A 19,382-nucleotide genomic window follows, 5' to 3' on the forward strand; every position below is an offset into this window, starting at 1 on the left:
GGCCTGAATTGGCTTGGTGTCACACACCTGGCTTGACCTTTAGCATCAAGTGGCTGATAATGAATCAGTGGGATTGAAGGGAGGGCATGCCCAGTGGAGAGGGCCGGGGAGTTAGGAGTGTTTAAGGAGGAGCTCAAGGTGTATACAATTCCCCTCTCACACTAATCGACACAGAACATGACTTGTTTTCCACACAAAGGTCATAGAACCCTTGCCAACAGTCTCCTCCCCTTCATCCTTAACATTCAGACAACTGATGTGTTCCAGGGTCTCAAGCCAAAAGCCAGTGGCTGTGCCCATGATGCGAAGCTCACAGCGCATTAATATTGTCTTCGCTTAGATGGGAACATGGCGGCTGGAAACAGAAGGTGTAAGTGTTTCTCTTTCTGATATTATGTCTCTGTTGGTTGGCGATCGAAAAAAGGGTCAGAGAAGAAGTAAACTCAACATACATTAAAGTATTAACATAATAAGACAGCAAGGTAGATAAAATTGAGTTTGAAACCTAGAGCTCAACATGGCACATCGGAAAAAAACACGAGAAAACCTGGAATGGGGATGAGTGAAAAAAATAAAGAAGAAAAGATCATTCTTACAATCACTTTGTGGAATATATTACAATTTTCTGTGCAGTTATAATGCATCTACATAGGACTGAGTGTAGAACAAAACATTATTCTAAATAAATCATGGCGTAGGAAAGGGAAGAGACAATAAAAGAGAGATAGGGGGACTAAAATTAGTTGTCATAGGTCACTTCCTACAATGACAAGACAAAAAAGGCACTTACAAATGAAAAGAAGAAAATGGTCTCTCTTCTTGTAGGAGATGCACAATTTGGATTTGTCTCCAACATTTTACAGCCACCCCCCCCCCCCTCCCGTTTATTCATCTATGTATCTGTATTCTAAATGACTCAATTACCCTGGAGCCTGTGGTGAAAATTATGGATGTTTTCCACTATTTGCCTTTCTCTACCGGGACATCAGGACCTCCCCTGCAAGCCCCCCCCCCCCACAAAAAAAACCCTCTCCATCTCTTTGCCTTTTTCCTCCCTCCATACATCCCTCTTTTCCTTTTTATTCTTCATCCTCCAGCAAAATGTGAACAGATTACCGTGTGTCTGACTAGACCGGGGGAATAATAGATAAATTGGTTTGTTTGTTAGATCCCTTTGCTGTCAGCTGGCACAGCGTGTCTGTCTGCTCTTCCCCTATTGTCTGCCTTCCATTTCTGTTTATGCTGCCTATGCCAGTGATTCTGCTAAAATCACAGAGTGTTGGATTCTAAAGGCATCAATGTAGAAAAATGTCATTATTACGTATATATATACGGTTCTGGAAAAAAGTGAAACACTGCGAACTGACAAACTTATGGAAGACCATCAATCCTGATAAATCAATGATAACAATACTGCTTCAATAGTTACATGTACGCAAATTTATGTTATATATTATAAAGTAAGTTTTACAGTAATTATTGGTAAATATGTCAAAGGGGCCGCAACCCAGTAGGACAAGCGGTTTGGAAAATGGATGGATGGATGGATGGATGGATGGATGTCAAAGGGAAAACTTCCAAGTTCATTTTTTTCTTGGTGAGCACGACAGAAGGGCCTCTCTGCTTGGTGTGATATATTCAGTGATGCTCAACACCAATTAGAGTTTGCTTCTTAAACCTCGTCTAGTCGAGTTTTTTTATGAGATTAGGCTTTCAGTTCCTTCTACATTAATGAGTAATTGATTGAATGAGCATGTTTTAATTATTTTTAAAATCTTTAGGTGATCCCAGAGGTTACATAAATGTGTTCAATAAAATTCTAAAAAAAAGAAATTGTCCCTAAATGTTTGTGACCTTGTACTAAACTTTATTAAAATTGTGTAAAAAGCTGAAGTATGATCAATTTAAATCATTTAAGTATTAATTTTAAGCATTGTGCCAAAAAACAATATGAGATTACATTTAAATTTAAATACAAGAATTGTAATCTGAACATCTATAGCGATATCATATTTTTTAACAACCGAATAAGCAACCAGAATCTAATTGGTTTAGACGATAACAAGAACGCAGTCTAGCCAACAGCAATTCTCCAGTACTAAGGTCATCTTAAATTCTGAATTTGTAATCTATTTGCCCTCTGGTGGTGCAATTGGGAAATTGCAAGTGTTTTCTCTAGTTTACTGTTGAATGGCATATTTGTATAGATGTATATATGGATGTTTATATCCACGATGAGAGGGGGATTATTTATTTAAACAAGCATTAATTCAGAAGACATTTGCAGTTCATCACAAGGCTCAAACATGCAATACAGGAAACTCCACACACACAGTAAGGGGCAAGAATTAACACCACAGCCCTGTAGGAATAGGGTTGTAGTGCTACCAGAGAGCTGGCGTGCAATTCTTTAATTTTAAAAATTTGTTTTGTGACATTTGGATGTGTCAAACCAGTAACAAAATTCTCAAGTGCTTCATTGTTTCCTCATCATGGATTAAAATGTGATTATCCACAGGATAATCCATAGAAATTAACATATTATCTAATGACATTTTAACATTTATTTTTCTAAAAGTTAATATGCTGGCTCATCGAGTAACACTGTGATCTCAGCGCTGCCTTTGGCCTGAGTGGCTTTGGTGTATGGATTCTGTACTTTATAGCACCTAAGTATAAAGCCATAAACATCATCACAGATAATTAAAATGCAGCTTTGTACTCACATCCCTATATTTAATACTGCATCAAGTCAGACCCATGAGAAAAACTTCTGCTCATGTAAAAATTAAACTGCTGCCCTTTTACTTGTCACGAACTTGTTTCTGTTTCATTCTTAGCTTACTAAGATTGGGGAAACAATGAAAAGCCATTTAAAATGCATCGTCAATGAACCCTTGGATCTATAGTACCCATTACAAGTACTCAAGGTATTCTTTTATGACCAATCTATCTTCAGAGCTACCCTTTTTTATTAGATTTTCTTTTTTGTCCTTGACTTGTGGTACTATTTTTTAAAAGCCAACGCACTTTACAGAGAAATGGTTTTTAATGGGATCATTACCGCCTCCCTTTGTAAGATCTACACATTATCTTAATTCTAATTTAGAAAATCCTGTCAAATAATGACCCTGTCGTTGTGACTCAGTGCTGCACAGGCACAAACAACAGAGGCCGTACAAATCTGTTGATATGTGCATTCACAGAAAAATTCAAACACACACCTTGAATCGACCAGTGTGAACACATGGCTGATATTGAACGCCTCCGATCTATCCTTTTAATGGCAAGCATATTCATTCACACACATTAGAGAAAAATAATGAGTGCCATGTTTTGACCTAGATGTAGAAAAGTCAACTTGGCTTGTGACAATTATTGGAAAATAAAACACAATCAAGACCGCCATTAAAATACATTTTTATTAACTGGGATCAAAATAACTTTTCTATGAATCTTCACTGTACATGCATTAAAAGATCCTGTTTAAATATACTAAACAGTATGTTTTCCCCGTCTGATGGTATTTTTTAAATAACAGGCTTTATTTTCAGAATGATTTCTTCATAATAAATATTAAATTACACCATTAATAACTATTACAATAGATAACATCACTACTTCCTTTTGCACTCCCTGGGGAGAATTTCATGTCAAGCTCTGATGTGTATCTACATATATTTTGTGGCAATTATTGATTTGCCCCATCTGCAAACACCTGAATGTTTTCAGCTATAAAGGGCACACTTGCTACTTCTGTTTATGTCATTATTTTCATTTCGACGAGAAAGAGAGAAAAGCGAGAGGCTAAGTGGGGAAGAGTTGAATGGAGGCATGTCAGACGCGCTGCGGACACTCCTAATGCACTCTCCAGGCTGTAGCTTCTACGGCTTTGTTTGAAGAGCTCTTAAAAAATGTCAGCTTGGCAGGACTCACATATACAAGCCTGCAGGAGGCGTAGGCAATTTTTCGGGTAGCACACGTCAGTTTCCCGAACACTGGGCCAGTCAAACCAGCGCACCAAGACTGTATAAAAAGTGGAGATACGTATATATTATATGCAAAAATAAAAAGTTAACTAAACATGTATCAGCATAAACCTATTCAGTACTAGTAATTCTGAGCATGGAAAGTGAAATATAATATATACTTTATTATAGAGAACAGAACAGCATTAAACTGAAAAGCTACAGTAGGTTCAACAAGTAGAGTTTTGTACTTACAATCCAAAGGCTCAAGTCCCAGGGCACAGACATAAATAGTAACCCTTCCCTCTACTGTAAGTCGCTTTGGAGAAAAGAATCAGACAAATGAATATATCTAAAATAACATGTAATAACTGAATGTATTGGACTGTGAAAGGTATTATTGATATGTGACACTTTTTAGTAACCTAGAATAAAAGACAAATGGAATTACTGTACTGCAATTTACAAAATAACTCAGAAAAATCTAAAGCTTGACTTTTCAATATGAAATTTCAGAAAAAAACATCAACAAACAAAAATCCATTTCTGATTAAACAAAACAGGTAAAAAAAAGTGTATGGTTGTAAAAAAAAAGAGTACACTGCAAATAATTATTTAAATTATTAATTAATTGCAAAAGAAAGACTAATCACAATAGAATAAAATAGGCTGAATTCACAAGCCAACTGTGGGGCACATTCTGAAATCCAGCTGGGTCAAAGAGGGTTAAAAAGAGAGTGTCCGACCCAATAGGTGATCCAGTCTTATCCAGTCTATTACAGAAACAAATCGAAAGACATAATGAGTATGCTTGCAAACAAACTACTGGGCTCTAGGGAAGGAGAGATAGAGAAGTCACAGTCAGGAAAATAAATATATTGATTGAGATAAACTGGGTTACATTGCTGTTACCCTGGGGCGCTGAGGGAGTTTGTGTGTGTGGAGGGAACTGAATGGCAAGACAGATGCTTATAGGTTAGAGACTTGCTGAGCTCTGACTGGAATCTGGTCAGATCGACGCTTTGGTTCCTCTCCCATGCATTCCTTGCAAAGAAGAAGTGACCAGAAGGCTGGTGTCTGAACCCTCGATGGTGGAAATGAACGGTGGAAGACAGAAGAAAGGGTGGCATTTCGGTTTATTGCGTCCAACTTATTCTGTTAGACAACATCGCAGTGGTAGTTAATCTGATACGGTTTGGTAACTTTAAAGAGAATTGTAAAAAGTTATTGATTGATTGTTCCCCATAGAAAAGAACATCTTAAGTACGACAGTGGGTGACTGCTGTAACAGGAGATGTGGAAGGAATAACTAAAATCATTAACCCCTTCAGATGGGTGGCATTAAGCTGGCAAAATATTTCTATTTTTCCATCAATTATTCATCACTCATGCCCTAAACAAAGAGTATGGCTTTGGGTCATAATGGCCCCCCATCTGTTTATAGATCTGGAACAGAATGACACAGGAGCCCTTTGACATGGACGTCGAGGCCTCATGAGTGTGGGACAGCCCCAACGGCTGAGTTCGAAATGCCAGAAGTAGAGTTTCTTCAAATGGAGACCTGACCCTTAAAATAGAAGATGCATTGTTGACCAAGCTTTATATATTGCTACCACAGCATTTACTACAACCACTCTACAGTTTTGATCCATTTCCTTCTGTTTATTCATCTTTTTTTTCTAACCATGAGTCACCCTTACACCATATAAAAGTTTGTGCTGTTGTATCGCCTGTTTCATGTATGCAAGGCCAACCTTCATTCATTTTATCCATAATTGCCCTTCCAACCCTCTGAAATTCCCAGATGTCCCACAGTGCGATGAGTCATGCAAGGCCACACTGATGCGGTTTCTTAATATCCTCTGCAAATCTATCCATGAAATCATGATGAGGCAGTGTTCAAATCACATGAGGGTGCCCTCCAGAATGATTAGCATGTAGCACGTTTGTCACAGTAAACCTCTTCCTCTCCTGCTGCTCAAGCTACACACACATACTTGCTAAAAACAGATTAAGTAGAATACAAGACGAGTAGCAGTCTTACTAAAGCAGTGTCACTTTCCCCTCCCTGCGCAGAAAATATCACTGTGAAGGACTCCTCAACTCACCGTTCCCCAGTACAGACACCAAATCATCTCACTTGCATTTGGGAGAACTGTCATTAGGCAATGCATAGTAAAAACAGTCATCAGTGCTCCAGGACATTCAAATCACTACAGATCTAGAAAGTGCCAGAAAGAAAAATGGCAGCCTCCTCAAAAACAAACTCAGGCTTATTCATCACAAACACTGGCTCTTATCTTAGATCATAGTGATAGAGGGGCTCAAGAAGGTTACTGCAGAGACGAGGGCGCCTGGCCACATACAAGGCAAGAGCTGGGCGTGGGAAATCAGAAACTTCAACTCTGACCCACCTGGTGACCAGGTGAGCAATCTGATGAGTGGTAATGGAGAGGGGCTGGGGGTGCCGATAACATCTGCCAGGAGGTGGAACTAGGTGGATGCAGTGAGAGCGGAGAACATTGGGATACTGTCAGGGGTTCTGAAGGGTCCAGGAGGTGGAGATCTTCTGATCCAATAGTTTCTGACCCCACCATTGCTCGCTTCCCCAGTAGGTCCTGTAAGGTCAAGGACAGGGGCATTATATTCCTGATCTTCCATGGCCATTATTCAACTCAAACGAGGCCTTTAACCCTGAACCAACTGGGTGAAAATTCTATCAATGCCAGTGCTCAGGCTGTAGCTTTTATCAAGACGCAAACACCGTTTGCCTTTCATCTGTTTTGTGACTGTGTGAGTGTACTTCATTACCATCCACCAACAGTGTGTGATCTCATTGTTTCTTCAACAAATTTTGCACTGGGGTGTCTTCACACAAAAGCCAGGCCAAAGCTGAGTGTCATGGTCCCACCTCCCAGGGTGCTTCTCTACATGCACAGCACGAGGCCCAGTGTAGGCCTGAGGGCTTGGGTTACAGGTGACCAACACTGAGGTTCCCTAATTGGTATTTGACCGTCTGTGGTCATTGTTCGGGGTTCTTTGTGGAATCTGATGTTCAGCATGGAGGTCAACAAGCCATGGACCCCTACGCAGGCAGGTCAGCTGGGATTGAATAACCACAGGAAGTCTGCTCCTTCTGTTTGAGAATCCTCTTCTCCTTCATTTCGCTTCATCTCCTGTCCTCCCACCACTGAATGTAACCCCTCTGGAGAATGCATTTTTTTTCCATTACATATTTAACAGATTTTTTTTTACCAACCTACAAATTTGGTGGGTCAGAAGGCTAACAGTCCTTAGCAGTCCTCGGAGATATTGAAGTTAACAGTGTGAAAACCATTTCTACTTCAGTTAACAGATGAGGTACGGTTGATATTCATTCAGAATGTTATAACGCTTATAATCTCCATAATGACTGTGATTGAAATCACAGTTTATAAGCAGTGATTTTTTTTAAATAGTAGCAAAACAAGCTGTAACATTTCGCAAATTAAGCAGAAGTTGGAATATAAATGGATGAGGCAGAAGTTCCACATCAAAATCTACAATACTCTTTTTTTAATAAGTAAGAAATGAGAATTCATTTCATTCAAGGCATTTCAATGAAGTTATTCATATCAGATGAATATTCTCAGATTTATAAATTATTCTGATTAGAGCATAGTGAGAACCCCTAGTTTATATTGTAAGATATTAATAAATACGTCTTACAATAACTATTCTTAGATTTACAATGCACTTTTCTACATCAATCATGTGTTCAACAATATGCAATATGATTTTTGTAATAATCAGTCATATAATGCACCCATTATCGATTCACTTATGCTAATATGGGGCAGTTTTCCTGGTTTCCTTTATCTATGTGTATATAGATGACCACTCATGTTCATCCCTGCTTTAAGCTGTTCCATCAAACAGAGAAGTGAATCACGAACGTGCGTTTAGAGCTACTGCTGCTACGTAGTGGATTGTGGATACAATGAAGGCAGCAGAAGTATCGAAACACAATGGCTCTCTTTGTGTGATTTTCGAGAGTGAGAGGAAGAGTTTCAAAGTGGAAGAAAGTGGTTAAATTAGGTGTTCTTTCCGTGACAGCTTAGCATCTTTATCTTCCCTGTGAAATGGGGGGGGGGGGGAGATTCCCAGTGGAGATTCGCAAAAGTCTAGTGGGGTCATTAATGAGGGATGATTGATGTTGGTCAAGCATCATTACTTCCCTGGTTTTATGTCCCAGTTTCAAAGCAGTTCTAAACATCAGTCTGACAGGTACCTCTGTAAGCCAAGTTTAGCAGGGAAAAAGGCCAATTTTCACTGAAACCGAATAATGTCTTTCTCTGGAGAATGATGTTATATAAGAATGTCAACATTATGCCACTCTGGTTGAAGCAGGCTTCAGTGGAACTCTGCTGTCTTGCTTATCACATCAAAAAGAGCCAGTAATACAATGCTGTGAAGTTTTATATAGTGTAGCAGAAGCTACATAAATGTATATACAGCTATGGAAAAAAATTAAGAGACCACTCTATATTTTTAAATAAATTTTAAAATCCATTTTTAAATTCTGGTTTAATTGTGGTTCTGCTGGCAGAAGGCTACGCTGGGCAGCAAGATGCTTTCAGGTTTTCTAAGACAGCAGCACACTAGAATAAGGTGAAGCAGGAGACACTGGGAATGACCAGAAACCAGCTAGATAAAGGGCGGAAGCGACATTCTAATGCCAGAGATGACTGTTAACTTATCCGACAGTTTCTCATGAATCGGAGGATGACATCAAGTGACCTACAAAAGGAATGGGAAACATTAAGTGCAGGTGGGAAGTGCACTGCTGGGATAGCTTGTATCAGGCTCCTAGAAGCAGGACTGAAGTCCCATAAAGCAAGGAAGCCCTTCATTAATGAGAAACAGGGAAGAACCTGGCTGCAGTTTGCAAAAAAAAGGTATATTATTCACAGACGCACACCCATAAACTGAGAAACCAAAAAATTGTGCTGTGGTCTCTTAGTTATTTCCGTGGCTGTATGTATGTGTCAGGACTTGTATTCACATTTATTGACAAATGTAGGGGCTGTCTATCATTGGACCTGATTAATAACTGCTGACCATACTAACCAGAATGTTGCTCCTGTCTTGCAAGTAAAGCGACATCTGCAAACTCAACCACCCCCTTCCTAACAGTGCTGAACATAGGGCGACTGCTAAATATGATGCAGGCACAGGCTGACAGGGATTACTAGGTTACTGATTAGGACTGTTTTCCCCACCACACCATCCACAAGTCTAATAACTGCAAATGACATTCAATAAGTTCCAGTACATATATATCCATTCTTATTTGACTGAATTTCATTCTCTTATGTACATTATACAATGTCGTGCTATGGATTGTTGACATCTACTTATAATTAATATCAAAACCTATAGTCATTCTGCATGTAGCCCTATTTAAGACCCCAAAGGACCCCCTACTCCTCAACCCAGCCTAGGTCCATGCAGGTCACGTGACCAGTCAGCGCACACCTGCTGAGTCCACTCACATCTGCACCAGATTAGCCTTTTTCCTTCCACTAGAGAAGACCCATTTCATCTGAAATGGTCCCATCACTTCCGCTACAGCTCCTAGGAGATTGCCTATCGACCAGGCCTGACCCCTCGCGATTCCCTCCTTCTTCTGGAACACATGCGATGCAGCTGGCCAGTGGTCCCCCCACCTCCCTGGCGTCAGACGACATCCTTGTGAGACTGGGCCAGTCACCGTAGAGTGAATTGTAAAAGTCAGGGGTTACCACCCATTTTTCCCCCCTCTTGTAAGTGATAATGGAATCATGCCGCAGTATGACATGCTAGTTTACATTATCATACTACTACCAAAAAATCCTAAAGCGAATCCTTCAGATATTCTGGGTAATCACTGCTCATTCAACAAACATCGTTCTTCCAAGCGCTAATTGCAAGGTTTTTAACATTCTTTAACATATTTGAGCTGGTAATGGTTTAAACCTGAATGGATCGGCTCAGATAAGTACTCTTAAAATACGCAGAATGTTATTACGTAAAAGTAATTGAATGTAACACTTGATTTTTAACATTTATAGCTCTGTAGTCATAGAATTTCCTTTGTGATGTAAAATGGCACCATACAAGGGTTAAAAGGAATTTTAATGACTTTGTGCAGAAACGTACAGTATACCAAAGAGAAAATATCGAAATGTCGATGAACAGGAACAAAATACAATAACTGCCATTAAATGACAATGTAAGACTATGTAATGTTAATGTAAGGTGTGCAATGTGCATTTCAACAAAGTTAAATTGAGAATCTCCACAGGACATATTAACTGATACGAAAGAACCACCCTTACAATTCTATTTAATTACTGCCTGAAATGAAATAAATATTTGTAACAAAACACTGTTATTGTTTGCATACTTCCAGAACCAGAATTCACTTAACTAACTCTGTGAATGTAAGTTAATTTAATTAAGTTAATTTAAAATTTGCAATAGAAGGAAAATACACACAGTACTGCATCGACACATAGATACTGATGTAAATTGGTGCAAATTTGTCACAGATTTTAAGCTGTACTAGTAGCATAAAACCCTATACTCCTCTCTAGAGAGCTGTGCTCTTAGTGACTTCAGAAAGTTCCCAATGCTCACCCAGTCAGGGACACAGTACCACAGCCAACCCCCTGCCATTTAATTGCTTTATTTTAATTCTATTTATTTCTACCTTCCAAGGAACAGGTCAGGCTCTCACAAATTCATTTTGCAGGAGTTCTTGTTTTCTTGGCACAGCTTAACATGATGAGGCACTCGCAATTTCTCTTTATTACCCTCGACGTTTGCGCTGCGTGAATGAAATCAAGGACAGAGAACAAAACAGCAGTTATGAAAATGACAGCCGTACAGTGCAGCCCCCTCCTCTCCATCCTTAGTCCGATCGAAACAAAGACTGTTTTCATTTCATCTTTTTTTTTATGATGTCCGTGTCCGAGTTTTTTGGTCGGAGGCAGGAGAAAGAACAGCGGGTACCAGGAAACATTTCTCTCTTTACCAGCGGAACCATACAAACTAAGACACTGAAAAAAAAGAGGGAAAAAGAGAACAGAGAAAAAAGGTTGGGTTTCCATCCCAGCATACGCCTGACGATGTGTCCTTCAGACTCACTTAAACTTCTCTCTGTGGACAATGGCTGCCAGAGCGGGGGGGGGTTTAAGCAGATGTCTCTAACAAAAGCCACCGAAATGACATTGCTTGAATGTTTTTTTTTTTATCCCTCTTAATTTCCTCAAATCATTAGTGGGGGCTGCCTAACCTCCACGCCTCTTCTCATACTGCATGCAGAAATGTTTAGGTATAAAAAAAAATCTCTCAAGGATCAATGCATATTGCATAAGTGATTTGGTACTGAATGCGAAGGAACACTGTCGGATGTAAAGTGGCAGAATTACGAAAACTAAAAAGCTGCCCCCAGCCATCTATAGTAAGGGATTAAAAATATGAGCAACAGAGCGATGCTTCTCCAGCTTGACTGGAAGAGGCACTGGCCTGCCTTTGGCTATGCTCCCTCAGCCCCAATCGTAGGCAGCGGGGAGAGGACAGTGCAGCTCAGAAACCAAATCGTACTTGATGGCCACAATGGGAAATTAGAGTTCAAGTTTGAAGAGGGAAGTCAAAACAATTAGTGTCAAATGCTATGAACGTGAACTAAATTAGTAGTCGAAGAGACGGTCTCCTGCTGCAACCGCTGCTGTAACTGCCGAAAAGGACCCTGATAGGACTGTTTATGCTATAGATCATATGAATGTTTATGATGCCATGGTACATATGACTGTTTATGATGCCATAGTACATATGACTGTTTATGATGCCATGGTACATATGACTGTTTATGAAGCCATAGTACATATGACTGTTTATGATGCCATGGTACATATGACTGTTTACGATCCAGTAGTATGTATGACTGTTTATGATGTCATGGTACATATGACTGTTTATGAAGCCATAGTACATATGACTGTTTATGATGACATGGTATATATGACTGTTTATGATGACATGGTATATATGACTGTTTATGATGACATGGTACATATGACTGTTTATGATGCCATAGTACATATGACTGTTTATGATGACATGGTATATATGACTGTTTATGATGACATAGTACATATGACTGTTTATGATGACATGGTATATATGACTGTTTATGATCCAATAGTATATATGACTGTATATGATGCCATGGTATATATGGCCACTTATGATCCCGTAGTACATGTATGACCATGTATGACACTGTGGTATTCCATGGATTTGGTATGTACTACAGGATCATAAATCTCATATATCTCATAGTACATATGACTGCTCATGATCCAATAGTAGGTATGGCCATTTATGATTCTGTATACATATGACTGTTTAGCATCCTGTAGTACAGGGGTCTTCAAATCTGGCTCTTGATTGAATCCAGACCTTGTCCTCTGTTCTACCAGGCAATTAGTTTACTGATTCTGATTGGCCACAGAAGCTTCTCACCCGGCTCAAGGGTAAAGAAAGGTTGGAAAATCAGCAGGGCTCGGACCTTGAAGACCGTGATTTGAATAACCCTGCTGTAGTACATGTAGCCATCTATGTCCCGTAGTATATGTATAACTGTTTATTATGCCATGGTACATATAACTGTTTATGATCTTGTAGTACACATGCCCATCTGTGGACCAAAGTTCATTTGACCAGCTATGACTGTTGTCAGATACATGGCTGCTTCTGGGAAACATATTCATATAACTATAAGAAATAAATAGTCCATGATCTGAATCGAGCCCCATCTCTCAACCAAAACCATCGTAAAACTATTGCCACTAACAGGTTTGGGTTCCCATGGAAACACCAGGGAGCACAGACAATGCCTTTTTTGACTGCGCCTGTCATCAGGGGAGTACGAGCTGAAATGTTTCCAGGACTTACGAATCATAACTCGTTTCACCGTGGGCCTAATTGTTGAATAACACAAAAGAGCTTCTTCACTGCATCTGCAATTAAAAGCATAGATCAATACAAAACACATCCATGGAAAACATATTTAGAGACGTCCCGTACAAGTACCGTATATTTTGAAATATACCGTTTTACCATTAACTGCTCATTATGATCTGACTCTGTCGCCTGTCAGTGAAGCTTCATTGTTAATAGGAGGCCAAATGTGCGCTTGAGTTTCCACTTCTAAGGCTGTCCTGCTTTTGACGCGGTTTCACCATAAGGTTCAGTGCTCTCTCCTCAACTCTGCTCTCTGTTAATGTAGTGATTGCACCTCCTGAACCCCATTTGTCAAAATATAAAGTTTGTGAATTGTTGCCCCGCCCCCCCCCCCCCCCCAAACAGTAGAAATGATCATTTACTTAACCAAATCCCCTAAACCTCTCGCTCAAGAAGTCATTGGACCTGAATCAACAGATTTGTAAAAGTTTAATTGATTGATTTTATCTGAATTATTCTTGTTGCATTTTAAATAAATTACACATATTTTAATTTAGTTACCAATGTTCGCTTCAGATACAATGGAGCTAGTTAAATAATAATAATAATAATAATAATAATAATAATAATAATAATAAAAATAATAAGTTTCCATAGCACTTCGTGCTTTGGAACCTTAATAATCCATCCATTTTCCAAACCGCTTATCCTATTGGGTCGCGGGGGATCCGGAGCCTATCCCGGAATCAATGGGCACGAGGCAGGGAACAACCCAGGATGGGGAGCCAGCCCATCACAGGGCACACTCATACGCCATTCACTCACACATGCACACCTACGGGTAATTGATCAAGTCCAATTAGCCTCAGCATGTCTTTGGACTGTGGGGGGAAACCGGACCCGGAGGAAACCCCACGACGACACGGGGAGAACATGCAAACTCCGCACACATGTGACCCAGGCGGAGACTCAAACCCGGGAATAATAATAATAATAATAATAATAATAATAATAATAATAATGATAATAATGATAATAACATTTCAACAACAAATCAGCTTTATTTTTGTATTCTGTTATTTACAAAAGTGAAAATAAAGGCCTTGTGTTTATGAAATTGTTTTTGTTAGTATTATTAATTTGGACTTCATGTTAAAATAATGGTAATAAATGTTATCATGTAGAGAGAGGGTGAGGGTGATTTGGAGGGCCCCATTGAGTTTTCTTTTTTCTTAAAAGCCCCCTAGAATTGTCTCTGCATAATCCTCGCCCCCCAGTCAGTATTTCGTAACTATATATAACAAGCTTTGCTGTTTGTTTACAGTTCTGTTCCATCTGTTCCTGCGGTTTGCTAGACATTGGTGTGCTCTAACCCCCAGGGACCGGGAATGGAGGCTTCTTGGTTCTGACACCACAAAAGCTGGGAGTCTTAGGTGATTGCCTCTGGGGACTCTTTATGTTGTTGTGTCTCATCCATACCCCTCCTTTTTCGTACCCCAGGGCCAGGCATTCCATAGGTCACATAGGCAGCTGCCTAGGGCGCCAACTTACGAGAGGGTGCCAATTTGCCGGGGGCACCGGCAGTGATGTTAGCCCTGGGGCACCACATCTTTTGGCCTGGTACTGTCATACCTTAGCATGTAGCTCCATTGGCCGAATCTGTCTGCCTACTTCCCCCAGGTGTACAGACAAAACCCTCAAGTACAACAGACGTCTAAAGATGAGTGAGCCAGCAATGCCTTTGAATCTCTTTGACACACTTCATACAGCCACATCGTGGCTTCACACTTAAGAAGGCCGCAGTTTAAGCCACTTGTACACGGCGCAGGAAAGCAGAGACGCCCGTACTCAGCTTCCAAATCCTGTGTAACATCAGTACACTGACATTATCGGCTCACTGGCACATTCTGAATCAGTTTGAAATGGAGGCCTGCTTAAACTATGGGATGTTAAAAACACCTTGGGAACAAGGTTAAACTGCAGTTGGTTTACTTGTGGTGAAAATGACAGTAGGAAGGTCATCTGGCATTTTTGTCACAGCCCTGACAGGTTGTACCCGGAGGCTGAAAGCTGGACCAGAGCACGTTCGACATTACAGCCGAGCTGAACGGCTGCAGCCTCTCACAGTCGGCACAGGAAAACACCACACAATCAGTACAGAGCACTCACAGCGTTCCCGCATCAGAACCTCTATCCTTTAATATTATTATGTCCATTAACATTATTAAATGAATTTCAAATTCACAAATATGACACTCGCAATATCATGAAAGGAGAGCACATAATTAAGCATATTAATGCAGACGTAACAGACACAAAATAACAGATTCGAGTCCTTCATAGTTCTGTCCCTCAAAAGACAGTAAAAAAAATAAATACTCATTAATGGCATTTAGTATTTATCTGTTTTCCTGAGTCTTCTCCGTTGGAGCTAGATCTACGCGCCTTTCGGGACCTGGCTAACGGTGAATAGAGTCGTACGTACTGACATGCTCAGGTGTAGCTGGGGTGCCCTTCACTGCTGTGTTTCCCCTTTATGAATTTCTGAGGGCCCCTCAGGACACTCCATCCTCGCTTATGCCATCCATTCATTCATATAGCTGCTTTGCCATGAAAGGGCTCCTTTTGTGGTGAAAGGTTTGCTAATGTAACGTGGCCCTGCATTACAAAGTCAGGAGAATGTTTAGAGGGTCACGTAAAAAAGACCGAGATACGCTACCATTATATCTGTTTCTGTTAGAATAATGTTATAGGTTACAAGGCTAGGAAAATAAGCAAAACTGGCCAACTACTTTCTTTCCGCTATGTTTTATTGGAATCACAATTTTCTCACTCACATATAAAACAGCTATTTCTAACACACACATATATATATATATATATATGTGTGTGTGGATTATGTACTAAATAAGAAATATAATAATACATTTTTTAAAACATGCAAGAAAATATACAAAAATGTTCCGAAATCAGAGGTAAAAATATACAACGCTTAAAAAGAACCAAAAATATTCTATCTGACCCCCCATTCCAAGCCAACACAGAAAAATAATCTTTACCAAAAAAAAAAAAAAAAACACAAATTATAGCAATAGCTCTGAACATGTAAGGTGATACGTAGCGGCTTGAAAATGCGAGTGATTCCAGCACATTTGAAATGCAGCTCTCAGAGGAATCAAAAATTACAAGCATGTGGCTTTCAGGCAGGACGGCACTACCAAGCCTTTTTCTGCTGAGTTACCATGCTTAAAAAAAAATCTTACTTCCCAACCCCACCCCCCCAACACCACCTGCACGGGCATGAAACTGCTCTCCGATAGAAGAGGCTCATATCGAAAAGAGTGTTTTCCTTCCCCTACAGCTCCGAATACACAAGTGTGGCTCCCAGTGATTGAGATGCTCAACTCAAACAATGTGCGGCTGTAAGTCCAGCATCAAGCACACGGCACCACTTTGCCGGAGGAGAAACAAGCCATTTCAGACTAGTTTAATCTTTTTCTTTTTCCAAATCTGGATGTTTTTCTCTTTAAACTCCCCCTTTCCCTTTATTTTCAATGAAACCTCTTGCTTTTATTCTTTTGCTTTTCTTTTTAATGTGTGCTTCCTGTTCTTCTCCTTTCTCCTCTTCGGCGTGTCTGCGCTCTATAATTACGGCAGTTTATACCTACTGCGCCGAGGCGCTGCTGTCCTCGGCTCGGGCTCGCCAGTGTCCCGGCGACTAATGTGACACTGTCACTCAACGCTTTTAAAAAGCGCTGGTGTAGAAATCAGAAGGCAGGCACTGCAAGTGAGGGGAAGGAGATGTAGGAGCCCGAGAGCGGATGCCATGAGTCACCAAGAGACTCGCGCTCTGCTGCCCCCGAAAACTTCTGCTGCCCACCCATCAGGTTCGCTGTGTTGTTTTTTTTGCTTTAGATGATGGAATAAAACCTATAAAGTCAAGACAACCGAAATTTACGGGAGGGGCATTTATCTGTTCAAACCATTCTGGTGATAAATACCAACATCTGACCCTTATAGATTGAACCTGTATAATATAATTTCCTTCATTCATTTAATTGTTGTCAGTGCCACAAGTGCTGCAAAACCTTTGGGGATGGATTTCAGGACACAAGTGGTATTGACAGGACCAAGGGGAGGTGTTGGGGGAGTGTTTCTGTTATTTCCCACAAATACAGTTTGTACAGGATATGGTGATGTCACTGTCAGTGCACTGGCACAAAGTCAGTGAGAACCCTCACGCTAAGAAGCTTCACAGAGAACTTCTGTCTTACTGGGCCATTCTGTCATTTCCTGATTTGTTCCATGTCTTTCCAAACCAGTCTCTTTCACTGGTCATACTCTCTCGTAATATACTGTTCCAGGTCTCTCTAGACCATTCAACACTAGTGGCCAAAACTGTGGGAATACTTCCAATTTTTAAAGATTGCAGAACATTGTTCCAGTTACTCCAGTTACATATTTAATTGTCCAACGAATGATATTTGTAACGTTCCTTGATTTTTTTCTAAACATTACTGCCAGTATTCGTGTAGTAATTTTTAAAGCGTATTGATTTAAAAGTGCTAGGCGTTTCCACGGTTTATGTCTTATCGCACTGTTCCATGTGTTCCAAGTCATTCCAGGCCATTCTCTTTCTTTCCAGACCATGCTGTGTCTTACTATAGTACCACACTATTTCATGCCTTTCTAAACCGTTCTGTCTCTTAACCAGACTATTCTGCAGCTAATATCACATACTGAGCCACACAAGCTCGACGTGTCACTCCCATACTGTGATGTCCCATTAAGTTGCAGTAAATGTCAGCCAGGCAGAGGAACAAGCTTTCATCTGTGCCCTTCACTTCGTAACTAGCATGAATTTTCCAAAGAATCTCATTTTCCAAAGCCAGTCTCTCATCTGAATGTTAGGGTCATCAGGAGATCCATATTGAAGAGCAGGTTGTTAAGCATATGGAGGCCTTACTGTCCCAGCCCAGAGGCAGGAGAACTGTGGCCCTTGGGTGGGTTCAGTATTACAAAGTGAGGGGGGGGCAGCCATGGAAAATTACAAGGAATTAAACATATGTTCAAAGACACATGTCAGCACTAATGTCAGCTTAATGTCAGCATTGTAACAGCCAATGAAGCAGGCCAGACTGCCTTATCTGATAATACACTGCTTCACTCATATGAATGAGTTTCCTTATCCCACAGATTAGGAACAAAACATTAACCAAAGGCTCGTGTTTAAATCCACTTGCAGATCAAGTCGGTGTTAATCCTAAGTAAACATTTCAGTGAAAATATAATCCGTCATGTGGCCAATCTGTACGCCGAACATGAACTCATGTGATAGTAGCTAAGCATATACAAGTCAATGCATTTTTCACCTTGTGCCAAAAATATGCATCCCTAAGGTAATTAATGATTAATGGAAATGTATGTCCGGGCATATTTTTTCTGTTAATTTGAATTATTGCACCTCGAACGCAGTAAATATTGTTGACATAAGAAATGCAGAAAATCGGAGGAAGTGGCACAGCGGCCAGTGAAGCAGGCAGCCGCCCTGCAGGGTACAGTACAGGGACCCTGTAATGGCTTTGAAGTGTAGCAATGAGTTCACAAAGGACACTGTACACAATGAGCGGAGCAGTGGGAGAGGAAACCCAATGCCTTTTTTTTCTGAGAAGTGGGATAATGGCAAAGCAAGAGACCCCCCACCCCCCACCACAACTTTCATCCTGGTGCCCCCAGTGATCCAGCTCACAGGGGAGGTTTAAGTTCTTAAGCTACCCCCCCCCCCCCCCCCCCCTCCTCAAACCTCCAGCACGCCCCCCCCCCCCCCCCCACACACACACGCACACACGCACACACTTTTAACACATATGCCGCTCTATGCACCCAGATGCGTCCGCCGGCTCTCTATCTCCAGGTGAGGCTCACCTTCCCTCCGTGAGTGACCCTGCCGCGCTGGGCTGGGGGACAGCTGGGACCGGGCCCCGGGACGGCCCCCTCAATGGGGAGCTTTCACTCCGCACATCTGTCCCATCCTGCAGCCTTGTTCTCTCTCTCACCTTCTGATGTCGCCCCGGGACAGAACTAGAGAACAAAGTTGCGAGATGGTTCGCGCCCCCACCCCCAAACGCCGAGAAATGCCGCCATGTTACCATCCCGAAAAGTACCATCAAGAAAAATGTTCGGTGAAGTTTTTATCGTATGGATGGAGGAGAACTATATCAGCGTTCAGAGAAACAATGCCTGGAGAAATACCTTTGGCACAGGGACTCTCGTTCGTTACTGGTTTGGACTCGCAGGACTAACTTGAATGACTTTAACCTTAGTCACCCCTGCCCCCAGACAGCCTTTGTGCATACCCCCGCACAGTGCACGGCTCATCCCGCAGCCTTTTGTCCCTTTTGGGTTTAATTACTGCGGCTCTAT

This window comes from Brienomyrus brachyistius, chromosome 2 (assembly GCF_023856365.1).
Source record: "Brienomyrus brachyistius isolate T26 chromosome 2, BBRACH_0.4, whole genome shotgun sequence".
Lineage (NCBI taxonomy): Eukaryota > Metazoa > Chordata > Actinopteri > Osteoglossiformes > Mormyridae > Brienomyrus > Brienomyrus brachyistius.